Raw genomic sequence first — 25,591 nt, forward strand, 5'->3', positions numbered from 1 at the left:
TGGCTCCTGTCATATGCCGATGTGTGTCAGAATATTTATGGTCTGTTTTATGTAAATACATATTTAAGGGCCGTTAGAAGGCCTGATTATTCCCACTAGATGCCTTTCAGGTCCTCCCTACAGAACCATTTTGAAATAAGTAATATTTCTCAGATAATCTAGTGACAGTATACAAGACTGCTTCCAAAGGGAGGGAGCTTGAGGGGCAGATGGGGCAGGGAGGGGGATGGGGAGGCGAGAACAGAGAGGATAGAAAGTGTTCAAAAGGGCAAAGTAATAGGTTACAGTGGCTTTTGCCCAGATTGCCAATATACTATAAACCATGTACATTTTAGTTTTTTATTCTTAAAATTAAGAGTTAATTTCTGATATGGTTTAATCATTTTTCAGTTCTCTTCATATGAATATTTTTTTTCATTAAATGTAAAAAAAATGTTTTAATTAAATACAACAGTAAAAATAAGCTTTTAGCTTTAGGTGTTTTTTTGGCGGGGGAGGTATGGGAGGGTGTCCCTTATATAGAGTAGAAGTTTTATGACTGAGTTTTAGGTCAATGAAAAATCAGTTTTACAATGGAAACACTGACGGTTTTTACTATCTCCGCCACCCCCTGCTCACAGACTGCATCCATATGCAGATATGTCCACATGTGAGAGCATTCGAAAGAGGGGCCTGCAGACATGGTGTTCTTTCCTTCAATTTTGGGTAGTCAGGGTTTCTTTTGTGATTAAATATGCATTTTTTTGTAGAAATAAATGTAGCTATTTGGGTAAAGTGTTGTCTCTCCTAGTAGATGATTCCGATTTGCTTGCTTGTTCATCTACCTGGCATCACAGGTGATTCCCAAGGTAGGTGTTGGGCTCTATGGAAAAAAAAAGAGGCCTTTACTCTACAGGACTGACTTATTTGCCCTGGAAAAAGGGAGAAGTATTTTGTGAGAAGCCGTTCGTGGAGGATGCATAATTCCCCAGGAAGGGGACTGAGGTAACTCCTGTTTATTGTCACTCCCAGAACCAGTCTCCCAAGGCTCCTTGTCCAGGGAAATGATGCTAAAATTTATGGACCAATTACAACAGTCCACGTGTGTCTTACATATGAAGCGTCTACAGATATGTTTCCCAAGGCTTTTAAAATAAACATTTTCTCATTAAGGAAACTTTACAACAAAAGGGAAGATGAGTATCGTCTGCTGCCTTGTGCTAGAATTCTATACATTTATTAACCCCTTAGCACTCTGGCTCTTATGTGCATTTCCTGATTATTCTCTGTGGGCCACCCCTACGCCCAGATTCCTGCCTGGGTGGCACAGTGTTCGGCCCCAATTGAAATTGGCTAGTGTGCATGTTCACCCAAGGGCTGAGAGGGACCAGAACTGCCTGTGTGGAGAGATGACTGGCCCTGCCTTCCTGCTCACCTCAGGGATGGGCACTGGGCACTGACCATAAGTGGCCCTCTTTCTTCTTGTCCCTTCCCTGTGGTCAGGCAGATTCACAGGTAGGCAGGGAACTGGTGGTTCGCAGCATCTCCTGGATGTTCTGCTTTCGTCCTCAGGTCCCAAAGGCCTTGAGTTGATGGTATTTTGTACTTTGAAAGGTGTCTTTATAAAGGCATACATGTTGAAGACCCTATGTCCTAAGAATCAAATCGACTGAGTATCCATAGGCCCAGGGCAGCCCTGAATGAGAAAGGCCAATCACATCATGGGGATGCTGTTAGCGGGGATTCTTCCCAAGGGCTCTGGGAGCTCTCTCCCAAGGGATGGGGAGAGACCCTTATCGGAGCTTTTAGGAGAATTGCTCTTGCTGGAGAGAATGTTTGGGGCAGTTTTCAGGTTGCCGGGCTGAACTAGACTGTAGCTGGAGCGGATGACCACCGTGAAAGAGTCAGCGAATCACCAGACCGACATGGGTCAGATGGTTTCCTCTGTACTGACTGCCCAGACATATAACCTGATTGTCGCTCAGCTGCCCCCAAGGTTCTCCCGGAGTCCCTTTAAGAACTCCTGTGATGTGTGTGGTTGTTTCTGGTTGTTCCCTCCCAACACAGTCATGGAGACTCCTTTTCATGCTGCTGGGTTTAATTGTCTTGTTGGGATAAAGAAATGTTTGCACAGCTAAAGTGGGGCCGGGCTGGACGGGAGCAGTCCCTGATGGCTGCAGAGCCATCTGGCCTGGCTTGGCTTGGCTCGGCGCGCCGCTCGCCCGCCCGCCCCGCGGCTGGGCTCGCTCCCGCTCCCGCTCTAGCTCCCTTCCCCGTCCTCGCTCCACGCCGCGCGGCTCTGGTCGGCGGCTGCCTCCTCGCACGGCCGGAATGCCTAATCACCATGGTGAGAAAACGGACACCGCAGCCGTCCTCCCTCCTCGCCTCGCGCCCTCCCTCCCATCAATTGTCATGCAGAAGTGATCCGGGCTGCTGTTTCCTCGCGGCCGCCAGCCAGCCCCTCGCCGCTCCCGGCAGAAGGGTGGCTGGTAATTGATCGTTTGGGGGAGGGGGCGCGGAGAGCCTCGAGGCCGGGCCGGGGGAGGAAGGACCACAGAGTGCGCCCTGTTGGCTCACTTGAAAAAAGACTCCCCAGCCTCCGCCACTGAGATGTCTTTCAAGTGGTTCCAGAAATGTTGGTGACTTCACTGTCGCGCAGCCGGACTTGGAGGCTACGGGAGAACTCTCGGCGCTGCCCCGGGCCGGGCGAGGCCCGCGCCGCCGCGGCCGCCGCCTGCAGTCCGGACCCGAGGGCCGACCTCGTCCCGCACCCCCGCCCCGCCCCGCCCTCCACGTCCTGCTCCCCCTGGTCGCACTCGGAGCCGAGCTCTCCGTCGGTTTCCTGCACGGCGTCTGAGCCCGAGAGAGAGTGGGGACAGGGTGAGGGGACAGGGAGGGGACACGCCCACGCCGATGTAGGGGTGATGGGGGACCTGGCGGGCGGTGCCGGTGGACGGGTGGCGGAGTGAAGAGACGAGGTGGCCACTGCGCGGGTGTGGGGGTGGCTTCTGCGGAAGGAGGGGACGCCGGTGGGGGGCGGGGGGGGCGAGAGTTGGAGGAGGCAGTGGGAAGGGCCCAGGGCGCGCTGATGAGGGAGGATGGACGTGTACACGCGCATCTGGAGCGAGCTGATCCCTCGGCACCCGCGGACTCTGAGGTTTCTCCCGTAGATTCAAAATGTTTTCCCCGTCTTGCAATTCAAATCTGTAAAACGTTCGGGGAATGTTTCCTAAGTCCAGGCCTTCGCGACTCTGAGGGATGGCTGGTATTCGGGCGAGGCGAGTCGCGGTCGCCTTTGACTGTCTGAGGCTCCCAGCCAGCACAGCGGGGCTCGTTAAAGTCCGAGCAATTTCTGGAACTCTTCCCACGGGAAGTTTTCCGGGGCTGCCTTCCGGTCAGTGGCCCCAGGTTGATTATTTGTTGGCCCTTTTTTGTTTGAAAACAAAAAACACACATTGTATCCAAATAACAAAAGTTGATCTCACTCCCCAGCTCCTTCCCTCATTAGGCAGGGAAAAGGAAACTGAAAAATAGAATTATATTTTTTATATTGGTTTTTCTTATTTTTAACCCTTATTACCTACACCCATCTGGTTAATAAATATTAGCTAACGTTGAAATGTATTCGTAAATACTCAGGATTTGGGGTGATAATACATTTAATAGAGTTATTTTTTAATGGTTTTTTATATTTTTTTAACTCTTATTTACCACATTCGTCTAGTCAATATCGACACATGTTGGAATGTACTCTTTAGAAATACTTGGGATTTGGAGTGATGAAACATTTTATTGTAAAATCCACATGATTTTAACAACAAAACAATAATTTTTGGATTTGAATATTCTCTTCCAACAGTTAAACAACATTTCCCGGTGCCATTTTACCCTCTTAAAAAGCGATGAACTGCAGACTTAAGGATAACTTATTGCTATATATCAGCTTAAATGCCTTGAAAAGTTTATTAAAATACAATTTAAATTGTGGCATTTGTGGTTGAACAGTGTGTTTTTATCCTCTGTAACCTCAAAGTGTGTGCTATAGGGTGGGAATTTATAAATATCTCTATCTTTGGGGCAAGGAGGAGAATTTTCTGTAAAAGAACTTTCACCTGCTTAGCCTGTCTCTTACGCCTTTTCCAGGAAAAAGTCCTGAATTGGAACTATGGGGTTAGGCCTGGAGAAATGATAGGCTGTGGTATGAATAAGTAAACCTGGTAGATGCTAAGTAAACAGGAGTAATTTATTCCCTTCCAGCATTACCCAGTGGATCGGACTTTTCTATTACCTTAATCACATTTTAGTTTTAGTGTTAAAAAATTTTTTTTTTCTCGCATTCATGCCAATCACATTGAGGAGTTCAGTAAGTGGTAGTTGAATATTGAATAAGTTGATGGTGGTGATTATGATCTAATTTTAACTTTACGTTTTCATCAATTTGCCACTCTTCGGTATTGCACTGGAGAGTATAAGGCTGTGCCATGCCGAAGGTGTAGAGGAGTGCAGAAAGAAAGGAAGAACTTGCTTATGCCCTGAGGTTTGATGATGACAAAAATAGGTAGGGAGTTTTTTAAGAGATAAGTGAAATTACCTTTCTCAAATATAGACTTATTTTGTTGATAATTTTGGGTACCAAAAACTCTTTCATAACTTAAATAATCTAAAATTTGCTCTTCTCTGTAGAAACCTAAGATTGAAGTCTATACCCTTCCCAAATGTTTTCTCACAGCGTAACATCCCCTTTAATGGAGTCCACAAATACAGATCTTCTTTTGGTGTGTATTTTAGGGAAAAAAAAAAAAGTTTCTTCTTAGATCCTTGTTAAAGCTGGAAACAGACAAGTGATATGGGGGTTTTGTAGATACATATAACTATCTGGCAATTCAGACATTTTACTGTCAATTTTCTCTGTAGAATGTGTTCTGATTGAAGATGACCTATAGGAAATGCAAGTTGTGTTTTTGGTAGGGAAGACATGGTGCTGCATCCAGTACATTCTGTTCAGCAGACATGGGCTTTAGGAAAGTCTAGAGCTGCAAGTGTGAAGAAGGAACCTTTTGGTACAGTCTCATGAGAAATCAAGCCCAGTAAGCCTGAGTGTGACTCACCAGATGAGGGTTGTCTTTTTCCACTGAAATTCATTTGCAGGCTGACTTATGGCTTTGCATCCATCTTAGAGCAGCAGGCAGTCAGAAAGATGTAGGGAGGGGGAAAGGGCTAGCCCTGGAGAGACCTTTGCTTTATCTTTAGGTATATGATTCCCATTTAGGTGCCAGCTAATCCTGTATTGCTCTCATTTAACCTTGCTTTTTGGGGTTTGAATTAACCAAATCGGAGTGGCCTTGTATTAAAAATACATGTTAGAAGAATAACTACTCTCTATTTGTCCCTTTGAGCCACAGCTTGAAGGCGTTTCAGATCAAAAGTGGGGAGGCAATGTAACACAGAAGTTATGAGTTCAGCCTCTGGAGTAAAATCCTGACCCTTTAGCTTACTTGCTCTGTTACCCTGGGCAAATTATTTATCCTTTCTGGGCCTCAGTATTCTCACCTGTAAAGTGGGAATTACACAACCTTAAAGGTTGTTGTGAAGGACTGAATGAAATTAAATACACAGATAATGCTTAAACAGTTCCTCGACATACTAATATGTAATGACTATTATTATTTCAGAGACAATCTGGTGGTATAGTCTTCATTGTTAAAGCACTGATGTCGCCAAACACAGGGTCGTTAATAGCTACATGTATGTAGGATCCTTTCACATGCCTTATGGCAATGTGGAAAGAGGGAGGGAGAAAGGCTCAGAGCCCTTTTCTGTAATAGCCAGCTGCTTCACTTCCCTTCATTATTATCCATCCAGCAGGATTAGCCCTGGTGTCCCTCTGACCTCTTTCTCTCTTCATTTTATTTAGAAGCAAGGTAATATTAAAGGCACTGAATCTCTTTGAGTCAGGAAGGGCCTTGACTAAGGTTAGATATCTAGGCAGTGGCCCAGGTTAGAAAATCTAAATCTCATCATATTTTCTTATTTTGGAATTTTGCATTATCAGATAGTGTTTGAAATAAATGGGCCATTAGAATTTGTGTGTGATAGAGATTTGGGCTGTATGTAATCAGATTTGCTGTAATGGTATTTGACTAGTGTTAGAATTCAAAGTCCTGGAGTTTCAAGTATGTCCTTAGGTTTTAAGTTTTACAGACACTTACCCTCTTGCCTTATGTAAGAGAAATCTGTGAACCTTCCCCCATCTGTGCGTGTCACAGTCCCACAGCATGATGGATTGTTTCTGCTTGGGGGAGGCTTAGGATGGGGCTTGAAGGGGCCTTGTAGGTCAGGAGAGAAATACAGCAGCAGGACTGAGCTAGGGAGGAGGGGGAGGGGACTGCTGGGGAGGGATTAGCAGGGGAAGGGGAGGGCAGGGTTGGGCGGGGATGGGCCTCTTCCACAGTGTTTGTGTGCATTCTCCTAGGAGTAAAAGAGGGCTGTCCATTACCCTCAGCGCACAAATAAACTCAGTGTTTTTCTCTTTGTAGAAAGAAAGCCCTATGGGGCTTGGAAATAGTAGAGAATGACTCTGCATGTCAGTGGAAGAGGTGGGAGGAGGAGGATGGGAATGAGAGAGACCGACCCTCTGCCTGAGGACCTTGGATTTGAGACTGTTATTTAAATACAGTAGTTCATATTTGAAAAGTCTTCTGTTCATGTATGTGTGTAGCAGAAATAGCCATCAGAGGCCAGTTGTCCAATATCTCAATATCTATCATTTCCTTTATAGGCTCCATTTAAGAGAAGGGGATCAGGTCACTGTGGGGGACGAAATGTCTCTAGATCATGGAGCACCCACTTCTCTCTCCCTATCCTCAGTCCTTGCCACATACAGACACAAAGGTGTATGGGAGGTAGGAAGGGAAATGCTGTCTTAATTTTCAGTTTTTAAGTAAGAGGGGAATGTCTGGGATTTAGGCCCCAATGCCAAAAGGAGAGTTGGGTCTAAGTGGTAGATAGAGAAGTAAGGCAGCAGCGCATGCGAGGGTAAGTAATCAGCAGGGCTGCAGTTAGGGCCTAGGCTTCGGCTTCCTTCCTGAGCAGTAAAATTTAAAAAAAAAAAATCCTTAGAACAACAAAAGTCTGGACGCATGGGCTTCCTTCCTGACAGGCCAACCTGGTGGGGCTTCATTCAGACTGAGCAGCAGTCAAGGCTGATTTACGGGTAAGAGATCCCCAGACAGACGGGTGGGCTTAACCCTTTCCTAACCATAGAGATGCCTAACTATAAATGCTGTCCTCTTCTTCCAACCTCCCATCATGGTGTGGGTAGCTTTCTTTTTATTGCCATTTGTTCTTTATTGAAAGAAAGTACCTGCTGCTGAAGGGCCTAATACTCTCTCCATGAAAAAGCTGAGTCTATGAGTTGAGTGACTTGTTAAGAGATCTTACCGTCAAGTCTGTGACAGAGCTGGCATTGTGGCTTATGGCTGGTATAACTCTCAGGCTCTTGGTGACATTATATTGACTTTGGAGCATTGCATACATCTTTGATCACGTCACATGCCACCTGGAGTCTGTATTGGGGTGATCTCGAGAGCCTCAGTTTAACTGCTATGCAGGAGTGATACCACAGAAGGAATAGCACTGCTTCGTCTTAGTCTTAGGTGTTTATTGGTGGCATTGTGGATAAAACTGTAACAGAGTACATGAGGCATGATTCTGTTTCCATCTTGGAAGAGAGTGTGATGCACTCATTAATCCATTTAATCACTTAACCGGTATTTACTGAGTACCTGCCTTGTTCTAGGAGGTGCCCTGCCCCGGGTGATACTTCAGACTACATCGAGGTCAGTAGAGTCATCTGGCAACACTGAGCATAGTTCAGCTGAGAAAACAATGGTCCTGGGTTCACTTATTCTCACAAGTACTTTTGAGCTAGGTGCTACACGAGGGGAAACACTGGATAACTGCACAAGGAGACAGACATGGGACCATGGAGGAGGAATAATTAAGCAAGTGACCTGTAAGCCAATATCTGAAAATCAAGGAGTTACTTATTCAAAGGGGCTAGGTGTGGCCATTCGCTTTTCTGGACAAAATATAGCACCTGAGAGTGGAAGAAAGAACTGCAGAACTGCCAACGATTGCTCGCAGTAAAGTAAGAATAGAATTTCTCTCTGCCAGGGCCTGAGGCCTGACTTCAGATCTCTATAGTACTTCATCCTATAGCCAGGCATTCTTGAGAATGTCCATTTTGTGCTTATGTGGTTCTGGGGCCCAGCATCCTATAGAGTCTTGCTTTTACAGTAACTTTCTAAAGATAAAGTCACTATCAAATACTTTCCAATGACATAGGACATCTTAAGACCCATGAGCACCCAAAACCATGCTTGGTACAAAGTAGACACACAGGAAATGTTTGTTGAAATGAAGGAGAGTCATTACCCTGCGGATGTTTAGTGAGGTAGATCAAGGACGCTGGTCTTTTTACTGAAGTTCATGCTGAGCTCTATACTTTGTCCTGCACAGAGACGAGTAGGTCTCAAAGCCTAGAGCCCTCCCTTAGCCATTAAACTAAGCCACATAGCACCCGGATTCTTGGCCGGATTTCTTGGCAAAGTTTCCAGTGGGCGGTGCATTGCTCAGGCTTGACTTTCATGAGGGAGGATAGGCGGTGTAATGCCAATACTACTGAAGAAGAAAAAAAAAAGGAGAAGCAAACTGTTGTTCCAGCCTGGCACATGCAGGCATACTAAAAACAGTTTCTTCCAGCTGGGGCCTCTATACTCTGCCATCCCTCTTGTGGTTTTCCTTCCCCTGGTCTCTTATCGTCATCATCTCTCCACATCAACAGCATTTCCTGAGCTCCTGTGTGTAGAGCGCTGTGCTCTGTGCTGTTTGCCGGACTGTCAGAGAAGTAGGAGATGAGACTTCCTCTTCTTAAGGGTCTTATAGTTAAGGTGAGTAGTTAGAGGATATACATATATATTCCCATATATATATTTCCACACATATATATGATAATATGTAATAACGGACCATAAGTGCTCTGGGATTTCAAGAGGAGTAATCTTCAAGGCTAGGTTTCTCAAAATGTGATCTAAGGTCCACCTGCTTCCGGATCAGCTGCGGTAGTAGTAGAGGGGTCAGGGTAGAGAATGCTATTTATTTTGCAGATTCCCAGGGCCCACACCAGACTTTCTAATCAGGATCACAGGGAATGTGGCCTGGACATCTGTAGATTTAGTAAACAGGTAATTCTTATGCTCCTTAAAGTTTAGGAATCACTCATCTCGGGTGAAAGTCTCAGAGGGAAGATTTCACAGAGTATGGCCCTGCACGAAGGGGAGTTAGGACTAGGCGAGTAGAGAGGAAAAGGCTGAGATTCCATTGAGGAACCCAGGAACGGTCTGAGTAAAGAAACAGGACCTGCTCCTGACAATGCCTTCCTTCTCCAGTCTCCTGTCAGGGGTCAGATCTGTCCAGGTGTCTCTAGTTCCCCCGCTTTGTCTTTGCTCCTCCTCAGGTCCTTTCTGTTTTATTCTCTGATTGCTGATCAGCTGACTGTATATGCACAGACCACCCCTTTCTTGGTGCAATATTGTAATTATGAGGCGGCCCAGTGGAGGGGTTCGTGGTGCTTAGCCAGATGTGAGGGAGGCCAGCTCCGCTTTGGTACTCCTTGGGCCCCAGCCAGTGTGTCTTCTCACGGCTGTTATACTGCCCAGAAGGGGCTGGAGAGGGATTTTTGCCAGCCTCCTCTCTCCTCTTGCCCAGCCCTTAAGCTTTCTTCTTATGCTAAAATGCTCATTTGTAAAGAAATAAGGGTTGGAGGGTTAGAGGAATCTCTCAGTGGCAGAATTACTCACCAGCACCTGCAGATTGTCCATCTGCTTTAAGCCTTAACCCTTCTGGGGGCAGCTACCAGTGGGTAGAAATGAATCTGCTCGTAGGTTCTGGTGGCTTCAGATACCTGTACACTAGTGGGTGGATGCTCTCATCAACCTTGCCTGTGGACTGAGGGGTGGCGTTCTTTTCCCAGCATACTTACCTCTTTTGAAACACTCATCACATTGTATTGTATTATTTGCTTAATTATTCCTCCTCCATGGGCCCATGTCTGTCTCCTTGTGCAGTTATCCAGTGTTTCCCCTCGTGTAGCACCTAGCTCAAAAGTACTTGTGAGAATAAGTGAACCCAGGACCATTATTTTCTCAGCTGAACTATGCTCAGCGTTGCCAGATGACTCTACTGACCTCGATATAGTCTGAAGGACCACCCAGGGCAGGGCACCTCTTGGCACATTTACAAGTGGGAAGTGATGACTAGACATAGAGGTATTGGGAACAGCTCAGTGATACAACAAGAGCCCAGAGCCAGGAGCTCTGGCTTGTCCTTTCCTAGCTGTGTAACTTTGGGTAAGCCACTTTGTTTCTCTGAGTCCTAGTAATTCATATCTAAAATGGGAGCTGGAGAATAAGCCTTGCTGCACCTTACAGAGTGTTGAATCAGAAAAGATAATACAGATGTGTTTTCTAATGTAAAAGTAACTGTATAAATGCTTCCCCCCACACACCACACAGATCACACACACACACACACACACACACACACACACTACAATATATCTATCCCCTCCCAAGAACTTCTAAGAATGGTCGTAGGACACTAAAGTAGTTTATGAAATACCTAAACAGCCAACCTAGAGGGAGCCCTCTTACATGCTGTTTCCTCCCTGAAGTTGGGCTCCAGAAGGATCTGCATTCCCTGCAGCATTATTTTCCTAGGTGGCCTGAGACAAAAGTTTTTGTAGACTTTTTGTGAAGTAGGTTGGCAAGCCACTGTCTATACAAATCTGTAACATCTCAGCTGAAATTTTATTTTACCAGATTCCCGTTGAAAGGAATGTTACCCTCTGCCTGTCCTCTCAGCAAAGTTTGTAGCACCCTTATGTTTTTCAGTTTCTAGGGCCAGTGACTCTATTCTTACTTGGTGGAGGGAAATGTTTTAGCTCAGGGGCATAATCCCTCAGCCTAAGAAATGACAGGCAAAATGAAGATGAAGGGGGTTTTTCTGCCTCAGGACCTTTCCTAGGCTGCAAAAATAGCCATGCTCTCCGGGTGGGCGAGTATGACAAGATGAAGAGGGCCATGTCAGATTTGGAAGGCTTTGGAAGGGCTTGCCCTTAGGAGAGATCTTTAGAAGTCAGAGCTGGGCCAGGACGACTGGAAAGAGCAAGCATTTGAAGAAGGCTTTACTTCTGCGTAAACTTCACTGTGTGATTATTTAATAGACCATTAACAAGCAGATTCATTAACAAGATCTTAATTAACAAGTTCCAGGGTTATTCCTCCAACTTCCCAGGGGAACTGTTCTCCTCCTATTTAGTTCCAGAGACTTCCTATCCTTAAACTAACCATACCAGACGCATTTAAATTCAGTCTTTTTATTGCAAGTGAAATGACTGCGGGCAGAAGCAGGAGCATAAGCACTACTTCTTATAAGAATAGCTAACACCTTCTGAGTGCTTTCTATGTGTCAGGCACTATTCTGAGTGCTTTATAGGTAATTTAACTCTCATAAAGTTCCTATGAGATAGGTATTGTTATCATCTCCATTTTACAGATGAGGAAACTGAGTCACAGAGTGTTTAAGTAATGTGCCCATTGCCACGAAAGCAAGAAATAGCAGAGATGTGATTCAAATACAGGCAATCTGGCTTTAGAATCAATAGGAAGGAGAACAGTCCTAGGAGAGGGAGGCCTATGGGGCAGATTTGTGAGGTAATAAGAATAGGAACAATACATATGTCCGCTCACTGTGTGTCAGTTCTCAGCACTTCATGTATGTATGTCAGGCTGTGTCCATACTCAAAGAAATTGTAGGAGTCTTATGTAGTGTGGCAGTCCTTAGGCATGATCTATTTTGGCCCAGCCACAAGATTTCATCACCCTACCTACACTGTGAGTTCCTTGAGGTAGAGATTGTGTCTCATTCATCTCTGTTCCCAGTACCTAATGTGTTGTTTGGAACTTACTAGTTATGATCTGAAAAAACCAACTTTGTCAAATATACCCTTTGATGGGAGGGGGAAGATGATTTAGCATCTGCTACCTCCTAGTGCTCTCTGTGGTGCAGTGCCTGTTTTTGAGATACTCAGCACTTTATGATATAGCCGTTTAAGAAGAGCTAACTCTGTAAGATAGGATAGATGCATCTGGTCTTTCTAGACTAGCACTAGTACCAATCTCCTAAGGCTGTTATGAGAATTAAATGAGTTAAAATACAAGTCCTAAGGACAGTTCCTGGCACAAAGTTAGTCTTTAATGAATGTTAGCTGTAATCACTGTTATTAGGGCTTGGGCACAGATTTGAAGTCTCTTGAACCAGGCCCTGACCCCCACCTCTACTCTCGATTACATTACAGGGACAATGACTCTGGCGAGCCCTGATCTCTGACGGGGTTTATGCAGTGTGTGACAGGTCTTTCTAAAGCTGGTACCTATAATATTATCTTTCCTTCTTGGCCTCAGTTAAATGGGGGCTGGAGCAAAGATGACTAGAGCTCATCTGATGATCCCCCTTTTTAACTATGCTACAACGCATAGGGTGGAAATAACTAGCATTTTACACTGACTTCTTACCTGGGGAAGGACAGTGAACCATCAGGACTTTATTTCGTGATAAAGGGCATGGCTAGTCTTGTTCTTTGCCTCAGCCTTGCCGGCCACTAAGATAGTAAGCCTATGGACCATTTACTTTGCCAACTTTATTAGAGAGAGGATAAGAAAGTGGCAGAATGCCTAGAGTCATTGGGACATTTGAGCTAGGAAGGAACTGTTGCAGGTTGCTTTATTTTGCTTATTTTCTAATTACTCACATGAAACTTAAGACTGTGTTTTCCCCTTTACTCTAAGAAAAAAAATATTTTTCCCTACCCAGATTCACGTCCCATTGTACACTCTACAAATACCCTTCTTCTTAATCCAAACTCACTAGAGCACTCATTCTCACAGCTGGCTACTTCTGCTCCCACTCCAGTATTCACCCCCTGCACCATCATCTTTAGTTAACGATAGATGCTCATAAACCCCCAAACTGGCCTCCCTCTTCCCAACTTAGCATCCTCGTGTTCTTTCTAAGTAGCTGGCCATAATATCACTTTCTTTAGCAGCATTCTAACTTCTAAGAAGCTTAATAGGCAAAGAGATTGTGGGGTCTTTGACTTTCTCTGAGCCTCAGCCCTAAGTGGTTTATTCTATTAAGCTGATTCATGGTGGTGGATAGAGCTTTGCTGGATAAGAAGTTGGTGGGTGGGGTGGGGGGGTGCATTTAGAGAAATAGGATACTTTCACTTCCTCTTCTAGTCCTCCCCACCCTCCAACCTATTCCTGCCCTGTGATTCTGTTTTTAGAGCTCAGGAATGAAGGGAGTGGTAACGAAGCTAAAATAAAGAACTTTTTTTAGAGGCCGTAAGACGTTGGCTTCTTTTTCTGAGCTGCGATTTGCCTCCTCTACCCTTTCTGCCCATTTGTTTCTGCTCTTCAGTCAGCTGCTTATGAATTTTTCCTTTCTTTCCTTCCACCCCAACTTTTCTCTCCGCTCCAATTCTAGCTCCAAAAAAAGAAAATGAATAAAAATTATGAACTGTTGATGCAAAAGGAAGAAATCCAGGTGTGGAATGTAAAATATAAAATAACAGATTCAATTCTAATAAAGGAAACAATGCAGACTTCTTCTTGGTGTTTTTTTTTTCTTCAGAGTTTCACCAAGATAAATTTATTTCTTCTGCTATTTTGACCCAGATTAAAGATTTTCAGATTTGCCTATTAGCATTCTGTTTTGGTTCAGGAGAGCCAACAGGTTGGGAGAGCAGAAGAGTGTCTGTTTTTTTATTGGATGATATTGAGCAGCAGAGAAACTGCAAGGGACATCTGTGAGCAGAAAAAACGAGGCGGTTGGAGAAGTGAGGGAAAGGAATCAAGAGTATAGTGTAGGAAAAAAAAGTACAGAAGGGTCTTCGCAGGAAAGGCAGGAAGAAAACCAAAAGGAACCAGAAAGCTAAAAAGAAGGAAAGAAGGTGGAGGTGGGAAGATGACAGAAAATTTGAAGCATTTTAAGGAATTATTAATAATTTGTTTAATATCTATTGTTGATAAAGGTATGGGGAAATGGGGCCATGTACACATAGTTGATGGGAATGTAAAGTGGTATTTTTTTAGAGGGCAATTGGGCAAAAGCTATCCAGGAAAATTTTAAATGCAAATATTTTTGATAGGATTCAACTATAGGTATTTAATCCTACATATATTTGGTCAAGAACCTAAAGATATATATACTCTATAGTATTGTTCATATAGAAATTTGAAAAAACAGAAGCAACCTAAATGTACATCGATAGGGAATTGGTCAAATAAATTATGATACATCTATATAATAGAATACTATGTAATGGTTTTAAAAAATGAGTTAGGGCCTTCTTACTAATTGGTTCTGTTTTTTCCAAATGGTCAAGTGGGATAGGATGTATAGTCACAATTGCTGAGGAAATGTGTGATTTTTGTTGTTGTTGTTTACAGAACTAATTTTTATTTCTGAATTTGTTTGTGAAAAGGTTAACCGATGGTTATTTCAGTTTTACCATTCAAATAATACAGACTCATCCTGCTCTGGGAGCTATATAGCGAAGGGTTTTTAAAAATGAAAAGAGACGTAAAAGTGGTCGAATTCTTGCTACTTTCTTCAAGTGAGCAAGATGAGGTGGAGAGAGGAGATGTGAGGGGTAAGTGGGATCCCATTTAACCAGCTCTGTTTGTGGCCCTTTCTATGAGGGTTTTCCTTCAAGGTGGCACGACAGCCAAGTAGAAGCAGGCCAGAAGACTCCATCCCCAGCCATCGTCTAAGTGGGGTCTCCTCTCTTCGTGCATCGCCAAGGCTGGCGGTGGCCGTTGGCTGAGGTCTTTGTAGGGTTAGGGTCTAGAGAACACAAACCTGCCATTGGCTCAATGTGATAGCGCTCATCTGTCTTTCTGCCTCTGATAGTAAATAATGGTTAAGACCGAGTATAAATAATTTCCCTATTAATTTGCATGCCAGCAAGAGAAAAGCAGATTTGGTTTTACCTTCCCAAATAGTAAAGGGAGATCTCTGGGCCTTGCTCCCAGTTGGCCCTGACATCCAGTTCAGAGGAGGGATTCTATGTAGTATTGGATACCACTAATGACTTCATCCTTCTCGGAATTTCCCTCCCTTGGCTTCTGAGACATTATATTCCCATCATTCTGCTCCTACTTCTTCTACTCTATTTTTGTTCCCATCGTATTGTGTGTTTCCCCATATCACAGCACTTAACGATTTTTTTTATTGTGATAGAGAGTGAAGTATGTGCATTGGCAAAAGGAGCAAGGTGCTATGTTAGTCTGTGGAGGAATTTTAAAACAACAGTCAACTAAAAGTTGGTCTGCTTTTTAAGAACATCATGTGCTAACAATTTTAAACAATTTCGGTTATAAGATATTTCTCCCCGAAAATATCTTTTGTTGATCTGCATTCTAGAAAATTGCTGTGGTTACTTTTGAGTTTTAATAATACATATGTAAGTTTCCAATTAGCACATTTTCTATTATTTATTTTTTAACAAACATTGTATTCCTTAAAGAAGAATTGGGAGAACTTCCAGTTATACCCTGGGCCCTGATGTCTGCAGACTTGGTTCGCTCTGTAAGTGCCAAACGGTTCAGAAGCACCTGTGCTCACTTAGGGTGTAGTTTCTGTCTCAACTCCTGTAGTACTGCGTATTCCTGCATGTGAGCAGTAGATTAAAAATAAACAATAAAATGAAGAAACATAAATTGAGTTATTTCAATTTGGCAACTACTTGGAGTTCTTATTTGTGTTTAAATTTTGAAACAGTGAAACAAAGTGATATATTTTTTCTTAAGTGTGAATTGTAGGATGTGACAATTTTGTTTGTTATGTGCAAATTTTAGTTTGTTTAGTAAATAGTTTACTAAATTAGGATACCTTTAAAAATAAAACATTCTTTTAAAATTGTTAACTACTTACGTTAAAACTAAAGAATTATGACATGATTATTTATTTGTCACAAAAAATTGATCTGCTGTGTCAAATATGCCTGATAGGCCCCTGGTGGCGATGTTTGAATTGAATTATGAATGATGAGCAGGTGATAACCACGTAAGGATTAGGGAGGAGGGCATCTTGGCTCATTTGGGTTGCAGAGAGAAGGTTTGAGAACTGGGATGGCCTGAACTTAGAGAACGTGGCAGTGGGTGTACTGGAGAGGGGCCAGATCTCTTAGATCATGGAGAATTTGGATTTTATCCTAGATGCGACAGGGAGCCATGAAGTGTTTTAAACAGGAAGCAGTACCATGTTGTGATTTATCACTTAAAAAGATTACTCAGGCTGCTGTGTGAATAATGGATTGAAGTCGGGTAAGTGTTAGTAAAAGAAGACCAGTGTAAAAAGGCCACTGCAGTAGTCACAGTGAGGGTGGGGGGCAGAATAGTGTCTTAGACTTTTTGAAATATCCACAATGCTTTTCCCATAGTAGGTACTTAATAAATACCCAATAAATAAATTTATAAAATACTAAGTGCCTAAAATAAAAACCTGCAACAGAGCAGGTGTTAAACAACATGGCTTTAAGCCATGAGCGCTGTCTTTGGAGTTTAACAGATTGAACTTTAGTTGAAGCTCTGGCACTTATTAGCTGTGTTGCTTTGAGACAACAATTTCTTTTTGAGCCCCAATTTCTTTGTCTGCAAAATGGGAATGAACTGCCTCACCTTTATGTTTTATTGAAGAAATTAAATGAGATAATATATTTATAGCGTGGTGCCCGATCCACGGTAGCTATTCAGTAGCTGTGACTGTTATGGTTAACAGGACATGAGATAGTGGTCAGTGAAGCTTTGATGTGGTTACAGCCACGGGAAACAGGGCATCCGGTGTTCCTTAGGATATCAGGAACACTTTGGACTGATTCACAATTGAGATTCTCCTGGATCTAAACTTTGCTGGCCTTTGAGTAACTGGATTTTTGAGTCTAAAGAGGAAAAAACAAATAAGAAGAGGGGCTTTGGAAAGAGGAAGTTAGGGTTAGAACATTCTCTCTCAGCTCAGTTCTTCCCCCTGATTTTAGGAGGAGTCATTCTCCTGTCGCTTCATTTCCAAGTGGAACAGTGAAGTCCTAAGGTATGTGCTTCCTTCATACACGAAGTACTTACTCCTTTAAGCAAGTTTCCAGTTTTCTCTGCAAAAGCTCCCTGGGGCATAGGGAGCTTTCGTCTTGTACCTAGTTAAATGCCTCAATTAAGGATGCAATCATAGCTGTTTGGCTCTGTAAATCATTTGACCCTCACCTAGAGCAGCCCGGTCCTCTGGGGTCCTAGCAATGACCATTCTGAATCCATGAAGGTGGAGCTGCGTTTATTTTTTTTAGTGGGCAGATAGGTACTTCTTTGGGGGGTGATATATTTTTTCTTAAGAGTTTCTTGCCAAGATATGTGTATATGTGTGAGTGAAAGAGAATAAAAAGAAAGAAAAAATACCCAACAGTGTACAGAAACTGTTAGCACAAAGGCCTGGGGAGAGACTTGCGGGGGGAAGATAGGGAAGTGATTTCGCCCAGTTTAAATCCCACTTGAACTGTGTGGTTTCTGAGTCCTGAACCTTTTGAGGTTCAAGTTGAGTGCACTCTTGACAAAACGTGATTTTCTGGTTCACATCAAAAAGGCTTTAAAAAACTTCGAAGTCCTTTCCTTGGGACATCAAACAGTCCTCAACAAAGCAGGATGCTGATGAGATGTGTGCAAATGAACAGATTAAATTCTCCTGTGAGGATTAGATTCTCCTTAAGAAGCATGTGAAGTTGGAAACACGGGAGATACGCCTATGCCAAAACATACTCACTCACGGGGACCCCAGAGTGCCCTCGTGCTTGTGCTTGTTTACCCGAGTACCTCCTGGGCCTAGAGGCTGACCTTATTTGTTATAAGGTTCACATAGGAGTACCCAGGGAATTAGAAACTGAAAACAAACTCTTCTGTATTCTCTATCTTGCCTAAGGCAACACTTATGTCCCCCAATAAAAGGTGTAAATTAACTTAGAAAAGATAGGTCATTCCTTTGAAAAATTGTCAGTTGTCTTGGTGGCTTAGAGCAGAATTTTGCTTATTGAACCAGCCTCAATCTTTAGAGAAATAAGAGCTTAAATGTCTGCTGCCTTATGGTAAATGGACTAGCAGACTTTGGGATTGGTGTAGCAAACCAACCAATACAGTAGAATTTCTGTTACCGAGGGAGCAGCTGAAGCTAAAGTCGACTGCGTAGACACAGCTGTTTATGAAACAGTTTCTGACCTGAGCAGCTAAAATATTAATGATTAGCTTTAAGGAGAAGCAACTCTGAGGCCACTTTCCTGAAGAAACCATAATTAGCAATTAAAATATATTTTAAAAACTGTTCCAACCAGCAGCTTCTAAATAAATAATTGTCACTGCTGATTGAACTTGTTTTATTTCCCTGTATTTTTTCTTATCTTTTTTCTCCCTGCATAACTTACAACCCTGTAAATGCTCAGTAGCTGTTAATATGATTCTGTCAATACGTTTACCATGGTGACTTGGGCTGTATTTGGCAAGCATTTGAAGAAATCAGTCACTGGTTGGAGGGAGGAAAGACAAGCTGTCGATATCCAGGGAGAAATGCTAATAACCCTGGTGACAAATCATCCTCTGGATTCTCCAAGGGTCAAGAAAAAGCATCTCTTAGACATAGGAGCTCAGGGCTAAGTGGTGGTGACTTGTTAAGAAGCGCGGACATTAGCTGTCACAGACCTGCAATGTCCTTTTCATTGTCTTATTTTGTACCTTTCAAAGCCACAGATGAGTTTGGGAGAAAACAGACCTGGATTTGGATTTTTTCCTCCTGCTTTTTAACTGCGTGACCTTGAGCAATTGTAAGCCTTCATTTTCTCATCTGTGAGTTAGGGATTATAATACTTTGCTTCATAAGGGAATGGGAAGGGTCTGGCACAAAGACATTATTCGCTGCTTCTCAAACTCTTCTGGAAACGTACACAAATGACAGAAGAAAATAAACTTCTGGCCCCAGCATGGTAATGGTGTATAGGAAGTATAACATATCTGGGAATCTTGTTCTATCTTAAATTTTTGTGAATTTTGCATTCTGGGTTTAAATTATCAAAATAATGTTCAAATATGCTTATTAAGAAGTAAAATTGGTGCTCCGATATAATTCATTAACTTGACATACATTTATGGAATACCTACTATGTGTCAAGCAATTCAAGATACCAGAGATAACAGCAGTGAATAAGGTAGGTAGGGTCTGAGTTTCTAGTGAGCTTCCAGGAAAACCTAGTATTGGGTACTTCTCAGATTTCCTGTGACTCACTTGAGAGGACACCAAACTCACACCAGTGAATCCCGGGGAAGACTCTTCACTGGCTCTCTGCCATGATTTTAAATAGAGAGAATGAAACATCTGTACAGAGAGAACCACTAATATTTTGGCATGTATCTTTTCAGATTCTTTTTTATAAGTAGATAGATAAATCGACAAATATTTGTAGGATTATTCTAACATGCTAGCAAATGACTTTGTTTTTCACTTTTTCATTTATTATAATGTTCCATGTCAATAAATATAGATCCATATCACTCTTAATAGCTATTTAGTATTCCATTGCAGGAATGTGTCTCATTTTATTTAACCAGTCTCTGGTTGTCTAATTACGTTGTTTCCAGCTTTTCAATATTATAAACAACACTACAGAGAACAACCTTGTAAGTTCACCTTTGTCAAGTGTCTGGTTATTTTCTTAGACTATATTCCTAAAAGAAGAATTATTGAATAAAAAGTATGCATATTAACATTTTTATGCCTGTTGCCAGATTACCTATTTCTTTATGTTCTTATCAATGCATTATGGTAAAGCTTTTAAATCTTTATCAATTTAATAGGCAAAAAATTGTATTTTGTTTATTTAATCTGCATTTATTTAGTGAAATTAAACTTTTTTTAATGTTTATCGAGATTAGTTTATCTTCTTTTTTGAATTACCTGTTTATGTCCTTAATCCATGGGGTGTCCATCTTTATCTTGTTTATTTTAAGAGCTCTTTTTATAAGAAGGATATTCATATTTTGTTATCTATAATATATGTTCTACATTTTCCCCCAGTTTGTCATTTGTCTTGATATATTATGACATATTATATATTATATTATGGTGGGGTTTTGTTGTTTATTTTACATACAGAAACTTTTCATTTTTAATGAGGCAGTTTATCGTTTCTTTCCTTTTTAGTTTCTGACTTTTAGCTTATCCTTAGAAAGGTATAAGGCCACTCCCAATCAGTCCTTAAAGCAATTAAAATATGCAGTTGTTCTTTCATAGATAACAGTCCCTAACTTGGAAAAAGTCTGAATCCTAAGCTCCTGGAAGGAAGATAAGAGGCATCAGACCTGAGAGGAAGTCCACAGGGATCCAAGATAACTGATGAAGTTTACATCCTAATGGAAAACACAGACAGTAATGAAAATGTGGTGAGAGATATAATAGGTGAAAAGTAGAGAATGCTATGGAAGATAACAAAGGGGAAACTAACTGAGTCCAAGGTCTCAGGATATGCATCCTAGAAGAATAGATGTTTTTAAGTTGAGATTTGAAGACTGAGTAGAAGTTAGGTAAAGAGTCGGGAAATACATTTCATACAAGACAATGGCTAATGCAAAGAGCTACAGTTTAAAACTAAGTTATGGTAGCCACTAGCCATACGGGGGCTATTTAAATTTAAGTTAATTAAAGTTAAATAAGATTAAAATTTTATTTCCTCAGTCCCACTAGCTACAGTTCAAATACAAACTACGCACATATGACTTAGTGGCTATTATAGTGAACAGCTCGGGTACAGAACTCTCATCATTGCAGAAAGTTCTGTTGGACAGCACAGTGGAAAAAGAGCTTGATGTATTCAGGGAACTGAAAAGGGTTCACTCTAGCAGGTACATAATGTGCCAAGGAGGGCAGTGGGAAAAGATGAAGAGGATGTAGCAAAGAATGGCGAGACTTAGTCAAAGCTGACCCTGTTATTGGTGCTGATGTTCCTACCCTGTTACAGAGAAGGTAGAAGGAAGCAGGGGAATACATTTGTTTTATTATATAACAACCCTACAGGTAGATGTTATCTCCATTTTACAAACAATGCAGCTGAGACTCCAAGTACTTAAGACATTTGACCAATACACAGCTAGTTATTGACAGAGTTGCAATTCAAAGCCAGACCTGCCTGATGCCAAAAACCTATGCTCTTCCCCTGTATCATTTCAATAGATGACAGAAAGCTCTACTGAGTGATCTCTTAGATCAGGATGGAAGGGATTCTAACTTAGACTCCTCAACTTGGTACTTCCTCTGTTGAGGGAGTATTAATCATGGATGAGCTTGGGACCCAGCCTGGAAGTACAAGAGAGAGCTTAGAGGCAGAACTTCCTTTGGAGGCTTAGGCCTCCTGTTTCCTGAGTCTCAAAGAGAAACTCCTTCAGCTGCACTGGAGACCTTGACATTAGCCCAATTCAAGGGGGAGCTCTGCCCAGGGGCCAACCCTCAGAACCAGGACTGCATTGCCAAGAAGAGCAGTAGTCTTGAAGAATCCAAACCTGTCAGGGGCACTCATGAGCATCAGAACATATGACTTGGTTCATCTCCTGACCTAGAACCTATTGTGGTAGCCACTTCCTAGTTATTATCTTAGGAAAGAAAGTGCCGATGCCCAGTTAAAGGTGGAAGTCCTTGCCTTAGTGCCATCCCAACTTGTCCAGCAGTTGAGAGAAGAGTATATTAAGCCATGCCTGCCCCAGCCCTAAGCAGCCATAGAGAATGAGGCCTTTAATTTGCTGTCACAGCTCCAGGCATTTCTGAACCAGGGAAAGTTATGCTTGGCAGGATATTAAAGAGAACATTACAATCAGAATGTGAACTTTGGATTGCCATGTTTCCTAAGTCTAATATCTAGTATTTTCTAGTGTGAATATGGTACCTTTACCATATCTCTGAGCTGGTATGAATGAATAAAAGAGAAGATAAAATGTATGATTATACGGATCAGGAATAATGAGGGATGCAAATCTGAGGATGTACAAGAGATAAATAAAAGGATTAGCCTTGGAGATGAACAGTAAATCTAAGAAAAGTGGAAGAAGAGAAAACTTTAAATGGATGAGGAGGAGAAGATGCTATTGGACTCTACCTTAAAAGTAGGAAGTAAGATACTTATGGAGAACTGTGCAGGAAATGATAAGGTAGCAGATAGAAACTTAATAAATGGAGGTTTGCGATCGCTATTGAATGTAGTGCATAGAATAATCAAGACATGATAATAGGAGTTAGCAGCATTTCATCATTCATTTATTCATTCCACAAATTTTACTGAGTACCTGTTATGCTATGAACCATTAAGTAATCAGGATCTAATGTTATGCTATGAACCATTAAGTAATCAGGATCTAATGTAAACAAGACCCAGCTTCTATCTTTAAGCAGCTCATAGTTCTTGTGGAGAACATAGATATGTAAACCAAATATGTTACATTAAGGTAAGTATTTTATGAGGGATAAGTACATGGCGTAGTTCACAGAAATAGCACCAAACCTAGAATTAGGTCAGGGAATACTTTTTTTCCGGTTTCACAACTATATTTGACAATCAGCAGTCAGTTCTCATCCACATTGACTGTAGATTTTTTAAAGTGGTCAGACATACCTAGGTAACCAACATATAGAACTTGTTTGGTGAATCTTTGTCTTCATTATATTTTCTGGACAACCACACACAGATATGGTATGGGGCATTCCTTATTCCATTGGCCCAGGTAGCCTTGTTGAGTCTGGTGACAATGCCCATATATCTAGAGTTCCCATCTCCTTCATGGTAAATTTCCGGATCTCTTTGAGTGCCCAGGGAGCATGCTTTTTGAAGCTCACTTCATAGATGCACTTGTGAATGTTGACAGTGTATTCTCTGGTCACTACTTCATTGATGGCAGAACAGTCCTTCTTGCCACCCTTTGTAGGAGCCATTCTGCCAGACCCAGGTTGGAAAGTAAGGAATCCTTAAATACTGTCTTTATACTAATGGAATCCAAAATTATAACTCCAACTATGACCTTGTTCTCTAGGCTCCACACTGGTGTGCACAGTCGCCTACCTGTTGTCTTCAGTTGGATGTCTAAAAGACATTTCAAGCATTATGTCTTTTAAAAAAGAATCTAAAGGAGAGCTCTTGATGCTCCTTTCCTCTTTAAAAACAAACACAATTAAAAATAATCTTGCTTCCTCACTGGTTTTCCCCATCTCAGGAAATGGCATCACCATTTCTTCACTTGTTCTGGCCAGAAAGTTAGGAATCATCCTGTTTCTGCTCCTACCCTCCTACACAAGTGCCTAAGTATCTTCTTACTCTACTCTCACACTCTGTGGAAGCAAGACATATTAAATAGTTCAGAACACATTGAACAATTTAACAATTTTGAGATATAAATTTGAGATTTGAAATTATCAGGATTCAGACCAAATATCTTTTCATTTAAAAACACATCTAGCAGTTCACAGTGGTTAATGTGCTTTTTGTTTGTTCCCCAATTACATTAATTTTTTCTTTTGTATCATAAAATATACACATAGAGAAAGGTTCACAAAACATATTGTATAGTTAAACAAATAATTGTATGGTGAACACTCATGAAATCACACCCAGCTCAAGAAACAATCTTCCTATCATCTTAGAAGCCCCTCGTATGCTTCTCCTTGATTACAATCCATCCTTCTCTTACTTGGATAATTACTATCTTGACTTTTATGATGATTATTTTTCTGCTTTTCTTTACAATTTTACTACATCTCTAAAAAATATAGTTTAGTTTAGCATTTTTTGATGCTTATGTGGATGAAATTGCTCTTTTTGTACTGTTTTTGTCTTTTCTTCTGTTTATCACTAAGCTTGTAGGATTCATCCATACTATTGCATGTAGCTAGAGTTCATTCATTTTTATGGCTGTGTGATAGTCCATTGTATAACTATACCCCGATTCATATATCCATTCTAGTGGCGAAACACATTTTAGGTTATTTCTAATTTCTGGTTCTTATGAGAAAAAGCTAATATAAACATTTTTTATATGTATCTTGCTGGACAGGATACACATTTCTTTAGCGTAGAAATCCACGAGTAGAATTGCTGGCTAAAATCTGTTTTCCAAAGAGCTTCTACTAATTCGTTACACTGCCAGCCGTGCGTGAGAGTTTTTGTTGCTCCACTTTCTCCCCAATACTTGGTATTGTGAGACTTTTTAATTTTTGCCAGTGTTGTGGATATATAATGATTTCTTAGTATGGTTCTTATTTACATTTCCCTGGTTACTGATAAGGTAGAGCACCTTTTCATATGTTTATTGGCCATTAAAATTTTTCTCTTTTTTGAAGAATCTGTTTAGGATTTTGCTTATTTTTCTATTGGGTAGTCTCTTCCCTGATTTCTTCACATAAGCTTAGTATATTCCTTCTACTCGACCATTTTTTTAAATGAATATCTTCTATAAATATATCCTATATATTCTAACTGATCTCCTTATTTCTAAACTTAAACCCTTTCATTCGATCCTCTGTATAGCTACCAGAGTTCTGTTTCTAAGACAAACCCTGTTTTCGTAATTCCCAGAACTTTTCAATGACTCCTCGTGGCCTCCTGGACAACACAGCATGTAAGACCCCTCCATCAGCTGCCCCCTGCCTAACAAGCTTCAGCTCTCGTGGGATCCTCTCTGCCCCCTCCTCCCTCTTTATCTACTGTAACCTCCATCTCTACTAAACTGCTTTCAGTTCCTTGAACACAGAAAACTGATTTACATTTGCCTTTGCCAGAGTTACTCTTTTTCTTCCCTTTGCCTTTAATTTGGAGAATACCTACTCACCTTTTTAAAGCTCAATTCAAAGGTAAATTCCTCTGCAAAACCTTTCCAACCCTCTCTCTCATCTTTCATTAACCTTTCCATCTTTTATCCTTCTACTAAATATGCTATGTATTATTACTTCTATTAAGGCACCTGTTTACTCTATTGCATTGTACCTGCCTCTCTCATCAGGCTGTACATAAGTCCTCTGAAGGCATGGGAAGCTCTTGAAGGCAGGGAAATGTCTTATTCCTCTTTTTATTCTCAAGGCCTAGCACAGTGGCACAGAGCAGGCAGTAGTAAATAGTAGGAATTGTTATTAATATCATTACCATTATTGTGATAGATGTCTTTTCCTTATTAGATTGTGAATTCCTTGAGAGCCTGGTGCTTGGGTGGCATGCAATGACATTTGTCTAATGAATGAATAACTTCTGAAAACTTCAGAAAACAACAATTGCTTTAAAGTGATATTTGGAGTAGGAATATAGAAGCCATGAGTATTAAATTCGTAGAGAAATAATTCTAGTTTACATCCATCTCATGAGGATGAAATTTGAGGCTCAAACTAATTCAAAGCAAAATTTTATAAGAAGAAACATAAAATTTTACGCTTGGGTTAA

The 25,591-nt window shown here is 41.5% G+C and overlaps 1 protein-coding gene and 1 pseudogene across 1 annotated transcript in view; one reads left to right on the top strand and one right to left on the bottom strand.

The window, feature by feature from the left end:
• The window catches only part of RNF220 (ring finger protein 220), a 189,040-nt gene that overhangs the window by 3,221 nt on the left and 160,228 nt on the right, over nt 1-25,591 (top strand). The gene's annotated exons all lie outside the window — the stretch shown is intronic.
• Nucleotides 22,727-23,761, bottom strand: LOC120622923 (60S ribosomal protein L31-like; annotated as a pseudogene).

The sequence above is a fragment of the Pteropus medius genome, unplaced genomic scaffold (assembly GCF_902729225.1).
Source record: "Pteropus medius unplaced genomic scaffold, Ma_sr-lr_union100, whole genome shotgun sequence".
NCBI lineage: Eukaryota > Metazoa > Chordata > Mammalia > Chiroptera > Pteropodidae > Pteropus > Pteropus medius.